We start from the raw sequence: 18,256 nt of genomic DNA, 5'->3' as shown, positions 1-18,256 counted from the left end.
CGTAAGGAGGCCCTCTTTGGAGCAGGTTAGGAATGCTAGTAAGTAGTAAGAAGAGTATCTGCTAGATAATTGGAGATGAACGGGGACAGCGTGGTAGGTCAATATCTTGGTCTTGTAAAATGGTTCCTTAGTCTGAGCATATTTCGTAGGTGCATTTATCTGCAATTGCTATGATCTTGGTGGTCGTTTCCTTGTTGTGATGTGGATTTTTTTTGAACCGGAACCATGCTGATTGTTAATATTATAAGTGGATTACCTAGCTCTTTCTATCAGTTCTGACTTGTGGTTCCGTTGGCTTGTGGATGAAGCTTTGACATGGTATCAGAGCCCATAGTCTCAAGTTCGAGTCATCGCTTTCGCAAACCTTCTCTTCTCTTCTCCCGGTCTAGCCCTTTCTGTCAGTTTGGACTTTTTGTTGCGTTGGCTATGTTGAGATGTATAAAGTGGATTGCCTAGCCCTTTCCATCAGTTCGTACTTTTGGTCGCGTTGGCTAGTGCATTAAAGCTTGACACTGATGATTTTCTGTGATCCATTGATTTCCAGCTTTCTACATATAGCCCAGGTCTAGAAGCTTGTCAACTGGTCTAGTTCATTCATTGTTGTATTGAGTGCAATGAATGGAACAGTGGCTTCTCCTTTGTGTTGTGCTGCAACTCAACAGCTTTTCCTGCTTCTGTAGAGGCGAGTTGTGAACAGAGATACCTATGTATGCTACAGTACCAAATTTCGACTGCATATAATCAATAGCTTAACAACCGTCTAATTGACAATCTCGAAACTGTAGCATTTAGTACCTCCTGCCGATCGAATACAATTATTTCACACACTGAAATATTTTGTATGCGTTTTGAATTGGAGAACATGGGAACCGACTTTGGTTCTGATTATGATTTGATGTGACCCTAGACTCGTTTTGGCGCGCACAGTTCCCGAGCGAATCAAATGAATTTTGACCGTTCTATTAAAAAAGGGAACTTTGACCGTTGGATCAAGCGTTGGAGAACTGATGTGCCAATGGCCAATAATTGCTTGTGCATCATGGTGATGGCTTATCTGATTTCAAAAACTGAGATTTTTTCTATATATAGTGGATAGGTGGACAAATATAGATATAGATGGACAGATACAGATATAGCTTCGACTGTAGCCACACTCAAACTCAAAATCAGTTGAGCTGCAAAACCACTAGCCAATTAAGTCCGAAATATTTCAGAGGCATTTTTTACTTGCAGTTCGGAGGACATGGGAGTAACTGATTTTGTTTGTGATAATGGCATGATATGAACGTTGGGAATAAATGCCTGAGCAGAGCTACTTCGCATGGTCTACCATTTTTATATTAGACTAGTCATAGTGGTAAGTACTACCTCCGTCCCAAGGAATAAGGCCCACGCGTATTCCAAGACGAACTTTGACAATAAAAATTGAGCAACACAATCTTGATTATATTATATATGTAATTAATATCGTTGGATTCGTATTGAAAAGCACTTTCTAATGATGCTAATTTCATACAAACAATCTTTATATATTTAAAGTAATTCTTTGTCAAACAAAAATCACTTTCTAATGATGCTAATTTCATACCCACTATAGGAATAGTATCATGTAGTAGTATCATAGTCATGCTATATTTATTATTTTTTAGAATCTCAATGCCAATTTGTGTACAAGATTTGTTTATCATTAACTTTTCTCGTTGTTTGCGCTATGATACAGTATCTACCTATGTTACTCTAATCTCCTCTCTCCTACTTAATTAGCTCCCACATGAGCATTTTTGTGAGACCAATGCGCATGATACTAGCACTATGGCTAGCCTTAGTATTACTACTCCTGGAATAGTATATTTCTCTCGTGTACTTGGCTATTTTCGGGAATAAATAACAAACGGTGGGGTTTTCCCCTCCGTCCACCTCCAAAAATAATATTAGTATTATATTACTTGGACCATAGTCATAATCAAAATAAAATTTCAGTTCGTCGGCAAAATGTCCCGCCAATCCTGAAATATTTCAGACGCGTTTTCAATGGGATTTTGAAGATAGATAGTGATCATTGTAACCGATATTCAAGGTGATGATGATTTGATGTGTAACTCGGCCTTCAACATAGTACTAGTACGGTCTTACAATTTATTGTTATTATATTTGGTCCTTAGCCAAATTCAATATCTCAATACTGCTGTAAAACTTCCTGCCCACTAAATACAAATGTTTCAGACGCTTCCAAATTGCCATTCTACCCTCGTAAAATGACATCAATGTCCATGTATAAGTCGGTTGGTGGGGGGTCTGCCCGTCATTTTTTCGATCACCGCATCCCTTGCCAAGGAAACTCCTCGAAAATCCAAAATTGAAAATCTCTGTCAAGCGCAACAATCTCCCGCCAATAAGTTCCAAAATATTCGCTAAGCGTTTTCAAATTTAAGTTTTTTTAGGAGATAGTACATGGGAACTGATTTCGGTTGTGATTATGACTTGATGTGACCGTAGGCCTTGGATTCTTGAACAGAGGCACTACGCCGGTCTACCATTTTTCTAGTACTAATATTGCTTCTACTGTAGCAAAGTTCAAAGTTCAAAATCTCAGTCGAGAGGCAAAACCCCCCCGCAAAATGAATCCGGAATATTTCAGACGCGTTTTTGGATTGAACTTTGAAAGAACTTGGGTGTAAATGATTTTATGATGATGGCTTGATGTGACCCCTGGCCTTTTTTTGCTGAACAGGGCTACAAAGTAGCATGGTCTACCCCTGGCCTTATATATTACAATCACGAGTGTATTACTTGCACCATAGCCGTATTCAAAATCAATTTTCCGTCAAGCTGCAAAATCTCCAACCAATCCTGAAATAAAGGGCTTTTCAAAATGGATTTTCAAGATACATCATGATTATGATCGTGGTAACCGATTTTCAACGTGATGATGACTTGATGTGACATTTGGCCGTACTAGTACGGTCTCATATTTTTGTATTACTTGGACTGTAGCCAAATTCGAAATCCCATTCCAGCGGCAAAACTTCCCGCCCGAAAAATACAAATATTTCACACGCTTCTAACTTCCCATTCTACCCTCGTAAAGATGACAACAATGTCCATGTATAAGTCGGTTGGTGGGGGGTCTACCCATCATTTTTTCGATCACCACCTCCCTAGCCCCGGAAACTAACCGAAAAAGAATTCATTTCCCTCAGTCTCTCCTCTGAGACCACACCCACCGGAACTTCCCAAGTCCCTCTCTCTCCCACCTCCACGACCACCGCACCGGAACATCCCCGCCGGACTTCCCTGGCCTACCCGAGGCCTCGCGATCCTCGTCATCCGGCTGCCTGCCGGAGCTGCTTCATCGATGCCGTCATCAACCGGACCGGATCATCCCCGCCGAACCTCGAAACCATATGCTCATCTAGCAGTCTACCGCAGTCGCTTCAGCTGAGGTATCGTCCACCCCACCGGAGCCGCTTCGCCGGATCCGTCGTCCACCGCATCGGATCTTGCTCACCGACACCGCTGTGCATGGACCGGATCTGCTTCACCGGCGCCGTGCAAGATCTAAACTCTTCTACTGTCGCTTTTCTATTGCTTGCCTGCAAGTTCTTGTTTAATCTTGGGGGAACCTGTTTCTGCTAACGACGCACCGTTACGTTTTTGCAGATGAGAGGAGTAACCATGAAGTGTAATGGCCGTCTCTCCAACCCCAAGTAGCACATGTAGCGTACTTCATCACCGGATCTATCAACCCCAGGAAGATCTGCTGTGACTCCCACAGAGTGCTTCTCCTAATGTAAGTCCCTTGTTTTAGCGCCCTGTTCTGGGTTCAGATGCTTGTTTGTCTGAAGCTCTTTTAGTTCATTCCTAGCTATGACCGTAACACCTTGCTATTTTCTAGTTCATTGCTAACTTTAAGCAATTGAACATTTTGGTTTGCATTCCCTGCTCTGTAGATGTAGCCATCATAACTTCTATCTTGCTCAGTCGTTGTTATAAAAATTATAGGTATTATAGTAACATCCTTCTATTATTTAGTTCATGGCCAATTTTAAGTAATTGCACATGTTGGTTCGCATTCCCTGCTCTATAGCTTTTGGCATCGTAACTTCTATATTTGGTTTACATTGCATGCTCTGTAGATCTAGCCATCATAACTTTATCTTGCTTAGTCGTTGTTACAAAAAATATGGCCTGCTACTATGTTGTTTGTGCCAATTTTTTACTCCATGAACATGTTGGCTTGCATTCCCTGTACTACAGGTGATGCCATTGTTTTGTATCTACTTCATTGTAAGCTAACAAAGTAAGGACTTAGTTTGGCATGCTATCACTCTGCTATCTAGCCTGTAGTACAAATAAACTTGTCATATTACTAGATAATAATTTTGCGTGCCATCTTGTTCTTCAAAAGCTGCATTATTGACTTGTTTCTCTGACTTGGCATGACGCTCACATATGGAATGCTGAACATATTTTGCATTCCCTCTTATACAAGTTCACAGGTGATCCCACTATATTCTGTATCTGGTCCATCCTAAGCTCCAGCATTAACTATACTCTATGTGTTGCTCATTACAAGTTTATATCCCGAAACATCTTGATTTGCATCCCCTTCACTATAAGTTTAGGGGTATTATTTAGTTCACGGCCAAAATGAAGTAATTGCACTTGGCACATGTTGGTTCACATTCCCTCCTCTTTAGCTTTTGCCATCGTAATTTCTATTTTTGGTTTACATTCCCTGCTCTGTAGATGTAGCCATCATAACTTCATCTTGCTCAGTCGTTGTTACAAAATTTATAGCCTGCTACTATGTTGTTCATGCCAATTTTGTACTCCCTGAACATGTTGGTTTGCATGGGACTCAACAGTAGTAAGTCTGCTGTTTCATTCTAACATGCTCTGTTATATTGGCTGTTGGTATGCGGCATGCACTCTTTGTTTGCTTATTGTGCGCATTACAATGATCTTGTTATAACGACGAAATGATGAGTTCCAAATTCTTTGGCAAATAATATTGTAGTGTCTTTGCCTTTCCATTGTTGCTGTCTTAACTTGTAATGTATTTGTTTCAGATATAGGTGTTGCATGGACAACTTAAAAGATTGCTGGATCGCTTCATTGTATTGCTAGGTTTAATTACCATTCAATTTCTCTGGGTTCTGTAATATTTTTTCAAAGCCGTGCAGCTGATGTAATATTTAGTTAGTTTTTATAGTTCTTTCGCGCATTTTTTCTTTGTTGCTTGTGGTAAGTGAGGCTATCCGACAGAAATCATTGCTGCGTAAATATTCTCAGTATCTAAAACACGAATTCCCATCCCTTAAACGGCCCAATTAACCGAAATCACATATGTGCCGGCCCGCAAAATCCTAAAGAGCCTATTATGCCGGCATATAAACAGCAACTAAACGGGCTGGCCCACTTACTTATTGGGCCAGCCCACTTGATTTACGGTGGACCCCACACTCTAATTGGGCCGGCCCATTTGCTTTAAGGTGGACCCCACCCACTACTGGGCCGGCCCACTAACTAGCTGGGCCAGCCCAATTGCTTTTGTGGTGGACCCCACATATTAAATGGGCCGGCCTTTTAAGTGGAAAGTGGGACCCACCTGTGTTTTTGGCCCGGCCCACTTGCTATATGGTGGACCCCACATACTAAATGGGCCGGCCCTTTAACAGGAAAGTGGGACCCACCTGTGCTTTTGGCCCGGCCCACTATCTTGTTGGGCCGGCCCACTTGCTATATGGTGGACCCCACACACTAAATGGGCCGACCCTTTAAGATGAAAGTGGGACCCACCTGTGTTTTTGGCCCGGCCCACTATCTTGTTGGGCCGGCCCACTTGCTATATGGGGGACCCCACATACTAAATGGGCCGGCCCTTTAGCAGGAAAGTGGGACCCACCTGCGTTTTTGGCCCGGCCCACTATCTTGTTGGGCCGGCCCACTTGCTACATGGTGGACCCCACATACTAAATGGGCCGGCCCTTTAAGAGGAAAGAGGGACCCACCTGTGTTTTTGGCCCGGCCCAATAGCGTGTTGGACCGGCCCACTTGCTATATGGTGGACCCCACATACTAAATGGGCCGGCCCTTTAACAGGGAAGTGGGACCCACCTGTGTTTTGGCCCGGCCCACTTTCTTGTTGGGCCAGCCCATTTGATCTATTGTGGACCCCACGTACTAAATGGGCCGGCCCGATAGCAGGAAAGTGGGACCCACATGCTAATTGGGCCGGCCCAATAACTTCTTGGGCCGGCCTAGTTGTTTTAAGGTGGACCCCACTAGGTAAATGGGCCGGCCCGATAACAGGAAAGTGGGTCCCACATGTCTTGTGGGCCGGCCCTTTTTGCCTGTTGACCGGTCAAATGAGTGCATTCGGCCCGGCCCACATGCTTAGTGGGCTGGCCCATTAATGTTTTGACCAGTCAACCTTAGAGGTTAGGCCCGGCCCACGTAACTAATGGACCAGTCCAGCTATATAGTTGACCGGTCAAACTAAGTCAGCTGGCCCGGCCCGCAAACTTAATGGGCCGGCCCGCTTTAGACGTGGCAGGCCTCGTGTGGGCCTACCATCTACCACGGGGTTTCATCGGTTAACGCCGTTAATCGCCGCTAATCTGCGTCTGCCACATGGCAGTTTGCATGACGTCAGCAGTCAACGGGCTCCCGGAAACACTTCTGCAACGGTCCGATTTTCCATGGCGGAAGGGCACCCAAGCGCGACGGACCGAAAAATACGTGGTAGGACTTTGCCTGACGCAGTTTCGACAACAGAACCCATATCGTCGGGTTAGGCCCATAGGCGACGAAAAATACCCCTTAGCGGACGATTTTGAGACGTTGTCTATCAGAACTTTTCTTGTAGTGTGTACCAGAATGATTCATGTGATGATCATTGAAAAACAGTAAGAATATTCTTGAGTACTTAAGAAGAACCAAGGATATATATATAGTTTTGTATGGAGAAATGATAAACAAATCGCTGTAAGATGTTGCACCGATATTGGTTTTGTCACATATAAAAATAAAATTTCAATCTCAAATTGGACTAAGTGTTGTTTAAAAGGTAGCACAATTAGCTAGAAGTTGTCTATGCTAGATTTTGATGAGTTCTAAATATTGTGACGGATTCTACAAACGAAGGCAGAGTATGTAATTGTTTTGACAATGACTGAGGATGTTAAGTCAAGAAGTTCTTTGAGAATTTGGTGTAGTTCCGATAGTGTCAGAACTTTGAAGCTATATTGTGTGTGACAATATTAGTGACATATTTCAGACCGCGGAATTAAGGTTCCACCAGAAGAACAAACATATTTAATGCCGACTCATTTGGAAATGAGTGATGCGTGAGACGCAAATGAATTACAAAATACTTACGTTTCTGAGCGTGTCAGATCCGTTGACTAAAACCTCTCCCGTGAGCAAAACATGATAAAACACTGGAAGGCCAAGGTGTTATATCTTTACAAATGTTAACTAGATTATTGACTCTAGTGCAAGTGGGAGACTGTTGGAGATATGCCCAAGAGGCAATAATAAATGGTTATTATAATATATCTTTGTGTTTATGATAATGTTTACATACCATGCTATAATTGTATTAACCGAAACATTGATACATGTGTGTTATGTAAACAACAAGGAGTCCCTAGTAAGCCTCTTGTATAACTAGCTTGTTGACTAATAGATGATCATAGTTTCATGATCATGAACATTGGATGTTATTAATAACAAGGTTATGTCATTATGTGAATGATGTAATGGACACACCCAATTAAGCGTAGCATAAGATCACGTCATTAAGTTCATTTGCTATAAGCTTTCGATACATAGTTACCTAGTACTTTCGACCATGAGATCATATAAATCACTTATACCGGAAGGGTACTTTGATTACATCAAACGCCACTGCATAAATGGGTGGTTATAAAGGTGGGATTAGGTATTCGGAAAGTATGAGTTGAGGCATATGGATCAACAGTGGGATTTGTCCATCCCGATGACGGATAGATATACTCTGGGCCCTCTCGGCGGAATGTCGTCTGATTAGCTTGCAAGCATGTGAATGGTTCACAAGAGATGATATACCACGGTACGAGTAAAGAGTACTTTTCTGAGACGAGGTTGAAAAAGGTATAGAGATACAGATGATCATACCTCGAACAAGTAAAATATCGCGTGACAAAGGGAATCGGTATCGTATGTGAATGGTTCAATCGATCACTAAGTCATCGTTGATTATGTGGGAGCCATTATGGATCTCCAGATCCCGCTATTGGTTATTGGTCGGAGAGAAGTCTCAACCATGTATGCATAGTTCGCGAACCGTAGGGTGACACACTTAAGGTTTGATGTCGTTTAAGTAGATATGGAATATGGAATGGAGTTCAAAGTTTTGTTCGGAGTCTCGGATGGGATCCAGGACATCACGAGGAGTTCCGGAATGATCTGGAGAATAAGATTCATTTATAGGAAGTCACTTTCCAAGTTTGGAAATGATCCGGTGAATTTATGGAAGGTGGTTTCTAGAATTATCCGGAATAAATCACTATGGAAGGAGGAGTCCCGGAGGGACTCCACAAACCCTAACCAGCCAACCAAGTGGGAGGGTGGAGTCCATGGTGGACTCCACCTCTTTGGCCGGCCAAGTAAAGGGGGAAGGGGAGAGTCCCTGTCCCTCTAGGTTTCGTCCATAAGGCAGTTTTTCTGTTGGGTCTTATTCGAAGACTTTGGGCTAACCCTTGGGGTTCCACCTATATAATGAGGAGGAGAGGGAGGGGGCTTCCCATGGCTTGGCCGCACCACCTAGGGCATCCAAGGGCCGGCGCCCAAGTTCCCCTCCCCTCTCCCCAAACCCTAGCCTCTCCTCCTCCACATAATACTCCCGCAGCGCATAGGCGAAGCCCTGCCGGAGTTCTCCACCACCACCGCCACCACGCCGTCGTGCTGCCAGGATTCCGAGGAGGATCTACTACTTCCGCTGCCCACTGGAACGGGGAGAAGTACGTCATCATCGACACCAAACGTGTGACCGAGTACGGAGGTGCTGCCCGAATGTGGCACCATCAAGATCTTCTACGTGTTTTTGAAAGCGGCAAGTGATCGACTACAGCAACAACGAGATCTAATCTCGTATGATTTGGAAATCTTCGAGGGTTAGTCTCATGATCTTCTCGTTGCTGCCATCTTCTAGATTGCATCTTGGCTTGGTTTTCGTTCTTGCGGTAGGAATTTTTTTGTTTTCTATGCTACGAATCCCATCAGTGGTATCAGAGCCGTGTCTATGCATAGATTGGTTGCACGAGTAGAACACAATTGTTTTGTGGGCGTTGATGCTTTGTTGTCTTTAGTTCGTGTACTTTGCATCTTGCGGCATGGTGGGATGAAGCGGCCCGGGCTAACTTTACATGACCGCGTTCATGAGACTTGCTCCACGTTCGACATGCAACTTGTATTGCATAAGTGGCTTTGCGGGTGTCTGTCTCTCCCACCATAGTGAAGATTCAATTTACTCTTTCTATTGACAACATTAGTATCACCGTTGTGGCTCATGTTCGTAGGTAGATTGGATCTTACTCGAAAGCCCTAAACCACGTAAAATATGCAAACCAAATTAGAGACGTCTAACTTGTTTTTGCAGGGTTTGGTGATGTGATATGGCCATGATGATATGATGAATATGTATGAGATGATCATTATTGTATTGTGGCAACCGGCAGGAGCCTTATGGTTGTCTTTAAATTTCATGTTGAGTAGTATTTCAAAGTAGTTGTAATAGTTGCTACATTTGGTGAACAACCATGAAGACGGCGCCATGGACCTTGACGCTACACCGACGATGATGGAGATCATGCCCGTTGATGATGGAGATCATGCCCGTGCTTTGGAGATGAAGATCAAAGGCGCAAAGACTAAAGGGCCATATCATATCACATATGAATTGCATGTGATGTTAATCCTTTATCCATCTTATTTTGCTTAGATCGCGACGGTAGCATTATAAGATGATCCCTCACACTAATATCAAGATAATAAAGTGTTCTCCCCTCGTATGCACCGTTGCGACAGTTCGTCGTTTTGAAGCATCTCGTGATGATCGGATGTGATAGACTCTACGTTCACATACAACGGGTGTAAGCCATGTTGCACACGCGGAATACTTGGGTTTGCTTGACGAGCCTAGCATGTACAGACATGGCCTCGGGACAATGGAAACCGAAAGGTTGAACACGAGTCATATGGATGATATGATCAACATGTTGATGTTCACCATTGAAGCTACATCATCTCACGTGATGATCGGTTTTGGTGTAGTGGATGTGGATCGTTGATAACCCACAAGTATAGGGGATCACAACAGTCTTCGAGGGAAGTAAAACCCAAATTTATTGATTCGACACAAGGGGAGGTAAAGAATACTTATAAGCCTTAACAACTGAGTTGTCAATTCAGCTGCACCTGGAAAAGCACTAGTAACAGGGGTGATGTGAAAGCAGCAGTAATATGAGAGCAATAGTAACAGTAACATAGCAGCGGTAACAGTAACACAGAGGCAATGGCACCAAAGGCAATGGCAATGATACTACTTCCAATGTCATATAGGAACGAGTATATGATGATGAGAGATGGACCGGGGTTCCCATCTATCTACACTAGTGGTAACTCTCCAATAACAAGTGACAAGTGTTGGGTGAACAAATTACAGTTGGGAAATTGATAGGATTGAAATAGCATTAAGACAGAACATCAAGATTATTAATCATGTAGGCATGTTTTCCATATATAGTCATACGTGCTCGCAATGAGAAACTTGCATAACATCTTTTGTCCTACCAGCCGGTGGCAGCCGGGCCTCAAGGGAATCCACTGGTAATTAAGGTACTCCTTTTAATAGAGCACCGGAGCAAAGCATTAACACTTGGTGAAAAACATGTGATCCTCATACCTACGCCTTCCCCTCCAGTTATCCCAGTTGCTGTCACTCTGGGGCCTCGGGTTCCAGACATAGACATGTGCAAACAACTTGTAGATACAATCTAAGCAATAATTATAGAGCTTAAATCTAAGATCATGCCACTCGTGCACTAGTGACAAGCATTAAACACAACAAGATTGCAGCAACAATAACTTCACAAACTTATATAGATAGACTGATCATAATGTAACAATTCATCGGATCCCAACAAACACAACACCGATTACATTAGATGGATCTCAATCATGTAAGGCAGCTCATGAGATCATTGTATTGAAGTACATGGGAGAGAGAGTACCAACTAGCTACTGCTAGAACCCGTAGTCCATGGGGGAACTACTCACGGAGCATGATGGAGGCGGTGGCGTCGATGGAGATGGCTTCCGGGGGCACTTCCCCGTCCCGGCAGCGTTCCGAAACAGAGATTCTGTCCCCCGAAACGGAGTTTCGCGATGGCGGCGGCGCCCCTGGAGTCTTTCTGGAGTTTCGTCAATTGGTATCGGGTTTTTAGGTCGCGAGGGGTTATATAGGCGAAGAGGCGGCGCAAGGAGGTGCCTGGGGGGCCCACCCCATAGGGCAGTGCGCCCCCCTCCAGGCCGCGCCAGCCTATGGTCTGGGAGCCCTGGGCCTCACCTCCGGCTCTCCTTCGGTGTTCTGGTCCGTCTCTGTGAAATATGATGTTTGGCCTTTGTTTCGTCGAATTCCGAGAATATTGCCCGAACAGCCTTTCTGGAACAAAAAACAACAGAAAACAGGAACTGGCACTTCGACATCTTGTTAATAGGTTAGTTCCGGAAAATGCATGAAATCATTATAAAGTGTGAGCAAAACATGTAGGAATTGTCATAAAACTAGCATGGAACATCAAAAATTATAGATACGTTGGAGACATATCAAGCATCCCCAAGCTTAGTTCCTACTCGCCCTCGAGTAGGTAAAATGATAAAAAGAATAATTTCTGTAGTGACATGCTACTTACATAACCTTGATCATACTATTGTAAAGCATATGAGATGAATGAAGTGACTCAAGGCAACGATCTATAGTTTGCTTAACAAATAGATAACATATAGCAAAACTTTTCATGAATAGTACTTTCAAGACAAGCATCAAAAAGTCTTGCATAAGAGTTAACCCATAAAGCAATAAATTCAAAGTAAAGGCATTGAAGCAACACAAAGGAAGATTAAGTTTCAGAAATTGCTTTCAACTTTCAACTTACATATCTCATGGATAATTGTCAACACAAAGTAATATGATGAATGCAAATAAGAAAATATGTAAGAATCAATGCACAATTGACACAAGTGTTTGCTTCTAAGATAGAAGGAAGTAGGTAAACTGACTCAACATAAAGTAAAAGAAAGGCCCTTCGCAGAGGGAAGCAGGGATTAAATCATGTGCTAGAGCTTTTTAACTTTTGAAATCATATAGAGAGCATAAAAGTAAAGTTTTGAGAGGTGTTTGTTGTTGTCAACGAATGGTAGTGGGCACTCTAACCCCCTCATCAAACAGACTTTCAAAGAGCGGCTCCCATGAAGGACGTTATCTCTACCAGCAAGGTAGATCATCCCTCTTCTCTTTTGTTTACACATGTACTTTAGTTTTATTTATGGATGACACTCCTCCCAACCTTTTGCTTACACAAGCCATGGCTAACCGAATCCTCGGGTGCCTTCCAACATTCACATACCATGAATGAGTGTCTATTTGCAAAATTAAGTTGCTTACTGATGAATCGGGGCAAAACATGTGAAGAGAATTATTAATGAAAGTTAATTAATTGGGGCTGGGAACCCCGTTGCCAGCTCTTTTTGCAAAATTATTGGATAAGCGGATGAAGCCACTAGTCCATTGGTGAAAATCTGCCCAACAAGATTGAAAGATAAAACACCACATACTTCCTCATGAGCTATAAAACATTGACACAAATAAGAGATAATAACTTTTGAATTGTTTAAAGGTAGCACATGAAGTATTTACTTGGAATGGCAGAGAAATACCACATAGTAGGTAGGTATGGTGGACACACATGGCATAGGTTTTGGCTCAAGGTTTTGGATGCACGAGAAGCATTCCCTCCCAGTACAAGGCTTTGGCTAGCAAGGTTGTTTGAAGCAAACACAAGTATGAACCGGTACAGCAAAACTTACATAAGAACATATTGCAAGCATTATAAGACTCTACACTATCTTCCTTGTTGCTCAAACACTTTTACCAGAAAATATCTAGACCTTAGAGAGACCAATCATGCAAACCAATTTCAACAAGCTCTACGGTAGTTCTCCACTAATAGGTTTAAACTACATGATGCAAGATCTTAATCATGATCTACTTGAGAGCTCAAAACAATTGCCAAGTATCAAATTATTCAAGACAATATGAGGCATTTTCTCTTTCCAACCAAATAACAATAAACGAAGCAGTTTCAACCTTCGCCATGAACATTAAAAGTAAAGCTAAGAACACTAGTGTTCATATGCAACAGCGGAGCGTGTCTCTCTCCCCACACAAAGAATGCTAGGATCCGATTTTATTCAAACACAAACAAAAATAAAAAATATACAGACGCTCCAAGTAAAGCACATAAGATGTGACGGAATAAAAATATAGTTTCACTAGAGGTGACCTGATAAGTTATCGATGGAGAAGGGGATGCCTTGGGCATCCCCAAGCTTAGATGCTTGAATCTTCTTGAAATATGTAGAGATGAACCACGGGGGCATCCCCAATCTTAGACTTTTCACTCTTCTCGATCCTATTATATCATCCTCCTCTCTTGACACTTGAAAACTTCCTCCACACCAAACTCAAAACAAACTCATTAGAGGGTTAGTGCATAATCAAAAATTCACATATTCAGAGGTGACATAATCATTCTTAACACTTCTGGACATTGCACAAAGCTACTGAAAGTTAATGGAACAAATAAATCCATCAAACATAGCAAAACAGGCAATGTGAAATAAAAGGCAGAATCTGTCAAAACAGAACAGCCAGTAAAGACGAATTTTTTAGAGGCACTTAACTTGCTCAGATGAAAATGATCAAATTGAATGAAAGTTGCGTACATATCTGAGGATCACTCACGTAAATTGGCAGATTTTTCTGAGTTACCTACAGAGAGGGCTACTCAAATTCGTGACAGCAAGAAATCTGTTTCTGCGCAGTAATCCAAATCTAGTATCAACCTTACTATCAAAGACTTTACTTGGCACAACAATGAAATAAAATAAAGATAAGGAGAGGTTGCTACAGTAGTAACAACTTCCAGGACACAAATATAAAACAAAAATTGCAAAAGTAAAATAAAAACATGGGTTATCTCCCAAGAAGTGCTTTCTTTATAGCCATTAAGATGGGCTCAGTAATTTTAATGATGCTCACATAAGGATGAGAATTGAAGCAAAGAGAGCATAAAAAAGCAAGTATGAAACAAATTTAAGCCTAACCCGCTTCCTATGAAAAGGAATCTTATAAATAAACAAGTCATGTAAGCATAACGCAACAAGCATAGAAAGGCAGCACAAGCGCAACTTCAAGATTCTCAACATAAAGAGGGGAAACTTAATATTATTAAGATGCATATAACCATGTTTCCCTCTCTCATAATAACTTTCAGCAGCATCATTGACAAACTCAACAATATAACTATCACATAAAGCATTCTTATCATGAGTCTCATGCATACAATAATTACTACTCCCAACATAAGCATAGTCATTCTTATTAATTGTAGTGGGAGCAAATTCAACAAAGTAGCTATCATTATTATTCTCATCACCATAATCTTCAAATATAGGAGGCATAGTATAATCATAATAAACTTTATCCTCCACAGTAGGTGGCACCAAAATACCACTATCATTATAATCATCATAAATGGGAGGCAAAGTATCATCAAAGAAAATTTTCTCCTCCATGCTCGGGGGACTAAAAATATCATGCACATATAAACCAGCTTCCCCAAGCTTAGAATTTTCCATAGCATTAGCAACAATGGTGTTCAAAGCATTCATACTAATAACATTGCCATTAGCATGCATATAAAGTTCCATAGGTTTTTTAATTTTCTCTTCAAACACCTCATGTCCTAACTCAAGATAAATACTATAAAGATCTCTAATATTTTTGTTGTTTTCCATTAAGCCTAACTAGTGAAATAAAAACAAGAAACAAAAATATATAATTGCAGAATCTAAAGGAAATAACTTCGAGCACTCACACACCGGCAATAGTGCTAGGAAATAGCTTAGTAGTCAGAGGATGTGAATATCTTTTACCTTACCTCCCCGGCAACGGCGCCAGAAAATAGTCTTGATAACCCACAAGTATAGGGGATCGCAACAGTCTTCGAGGGAAGTAAAACCCAAATTTATTGATTCGACACAAGGGGAGGTAAAGAATACTTATAATCCTTAACAACTGAGTTGTCAATTCAACTGCACCTGGAAAAGCACTAGTAACAGGGGTGATGTGAAAGCAGCAGTAATATGAGAGCAATAGTAACAGTAACACAGCAGTGGTAACAGTAACACAGAGGCAATGGCACCAGAAAATAGTTGAGACTACTTCCAATGTCAAATAGGAACGAGTATATGATGATGAGAGATGGACCGGGGTTCCCAGCTGTCTACACTAGTGGTAACTCTCCAATAATAAGTGACAAGTGTTGGGTGAACAAATTACAGTTGGGCAATTGATAGGATTTAAATAGCATTAAGACAGAACATCAAGATTATTAATCATGTAGGCATGTTTTCCATATATAGTCATACGTGCTCGCAATGAGAAACTTGCATAACATCTTTTGTCCTACCAGCCGGTGGCAGCCGGGCCTCAAGGGAATCTACTAGCAATTAAGGTACTCCTTTTAATAGAGCACCGGAGCAAAGCATTAACACTTGGTGAAAACATGTGATCCTCATACCTACGCCTTTCCCTCCAGCTATCCCGATTCTTTGTCACTGGGGCCTCGGGTTCCGGACATAGACATGTGCAAACAACTTGTAGATACAATCTAAGCAATAATTATAGAGCTTAAATCTAAGATCATGCCACTCGTGCACTAGTGACAAGCATTAAACACAACAAGATTGCAGCAACAATAACTTCACAAACTTATATAGATAGACTGATCATAATGTAACAATTCATCGGATCCCAACAAACACAACACCGATTACATCAGATGGATCTCAATCACGTAAGGCAGCTCATGAGATCATTGTATTGAACTACATGGGAGAGAGAGTACCAACTATCTACTACTAGAACTCGTAGTCCATGGGGGAACTACTCACGGAGCATGATGGAGGCGGTGGCGTCGATGGAGATGGCTTCCGGGGGCACTTCCCCGTCCCGGAGGCATGCCGGAACAGAGATTCTGTCCCCCGAAACGGAGTTTCGCGATGGCGGCAGTGCCCCTGGAGTCTTTCTGGAGTTTTGTCAATTGGTATCGGGTTTTTAGGTCGCGGGGGGTTATATAGGTGAAGAGGCGGCGCAAGGAGGTGCCTGGGGGGCCCACCCCATAGGGCAGCGCGCCCCCCTCCAGGCCGCGCCAGCCTATGGTCTGGGAGCCCTGGGCCTCCCATCCGGCTCTCCTTCGGTGTTCTGGTCCGTCTCGGTGAAATATGATGTTTGGCCTTTGTTTCGTCGAATTCCGAGAATATTGCCCGAACAGCCTTTCTGGAACCAAAAACAACAGAAAACATGAACTGGCACTTCAGCATCTTGTTAATAGGTTAGTTCCGGAAAATGCATGAAATCATTATAAAGTGTGAGCAAAACATGTAGGTATTGTCATAAAACTAGCATGGAACATCAGAAATTATAGATACGTTGGAGACGTATCAATCGTGTACCACTTAACAACTATGAGGAATGTTGTATTAAGTGGGAGTTCATTAGTAATTAGATTAAAACATAAACTAATTATCATGAACATAGTCTGAGTAGTATTTTGAATTAATTTTGTAGTATTGGCATCAGTTTTCTACCATGCGCTAGTCTTGTAATTGAGATAGAAATACTGTTAAAATCTGACAAGAAACTTTACGGACTGGTACCCTATTGTTAAAGAATCAAGAAATGATTAAGTCCTATTGCAAACTTTTAGTAAACCTCACATTGTTGATTCAAAGAGCTATGATTTCAATTAGTACCTAAAGTTATCTTGTCTCCATGAAAATTAAAGTTCAAATCTGTTTGAAAAGTAAGGAGCTGAAAATTTAGTTTTCAGAAATAATCAAGGTATGAGATATATGTGACATCTAAGACCTTATTGCAAGATGATAGAATATAATTTGGTGAGACTACATAAACTCATAAGTTTTATGAGAATGTACGAAGGTTGAAGACGCAAGGCGTCCCAATCCTCCAACTATTGGGGCACTAACGATATTCGCATATCCATGAAGTGATCGTCCTTAGTATGCACCGTTGCTAAGACTCGTCGTTTCGAAGCATCACGTGATGATCGGGTGTTATAGATTCTACGTGTGCATACAACGGGTGTAAGCTAGATTTGCACATGCGAATACTGAGGTTAAACTTTACGAGCCTAGCATGTACAGACATGGTCTCGGAAAGTCGTCATGATATGATGGATAAAATTATGAGTGAAATCGTTCATCATATTAAAAAGTTACTAATAGTGAAATCTGAAACACTTGTCATATGATGATCAACTTCAAAGTAATAACCTCAAGGTTATTGGTATTTGACCAATGGACTTAGAAGTTATTGAAGGTGAAGTGTTTTCTGAGAATGAGGAAAACTAAAAGAGAAACTACAAAAGATATTTTGGCAGAAAGAAAGAAAAGACTAGAAAGTCTAGCTCAGGTGTATATAAATGATATACATGTTATAAATGTATTCCTAATTTGGTCACACAATGAATTCTTGGGTATCTGTACCATATTGGTTGGTATGAAGTGTCATACAAAATAACGCAATACAAGAATACAATGGCCTAAATGACTGACAAGGAATATGATAGGAATGCACGTCTGGAACAAAAATAAAGTGTTATTATGTTCGTCGTTGGCATTCTATCTAGCCTTTAGAATTTATAATAAAGAACTTAATAATTGTTATTTTGCTCTGGTCAAATGAAAACAATGAGTTGTTCAAATTATGACATTACTCCATGTACGATGGATAAGTTATTATAAATCGTAATGGTGAAACACACACACATAACACTGACGCTAAAATGCCATAAGGCAAATGATTTGAATTCCACTTATTTGTGGAACCGCCATTTAGGTCATG

Source organism: Lolium perenne, chromosome 2 (assembly GCF_019359855.2).
Source record: "Lolium perenne isolate Kyuss_39 chromosome 2, Kyuss_2.0, whole genome shotgun sequence".
In the NCBI taxonomy this organism is placed as follows: Eukaryota; Viridiplantae; Streptophyta; class Magnoliopsida; order Poales; family Poaceae; genus Lolium; species Lolium perenne.
This window is presented reverse-complemented; position numbering follows the sequence as displayed.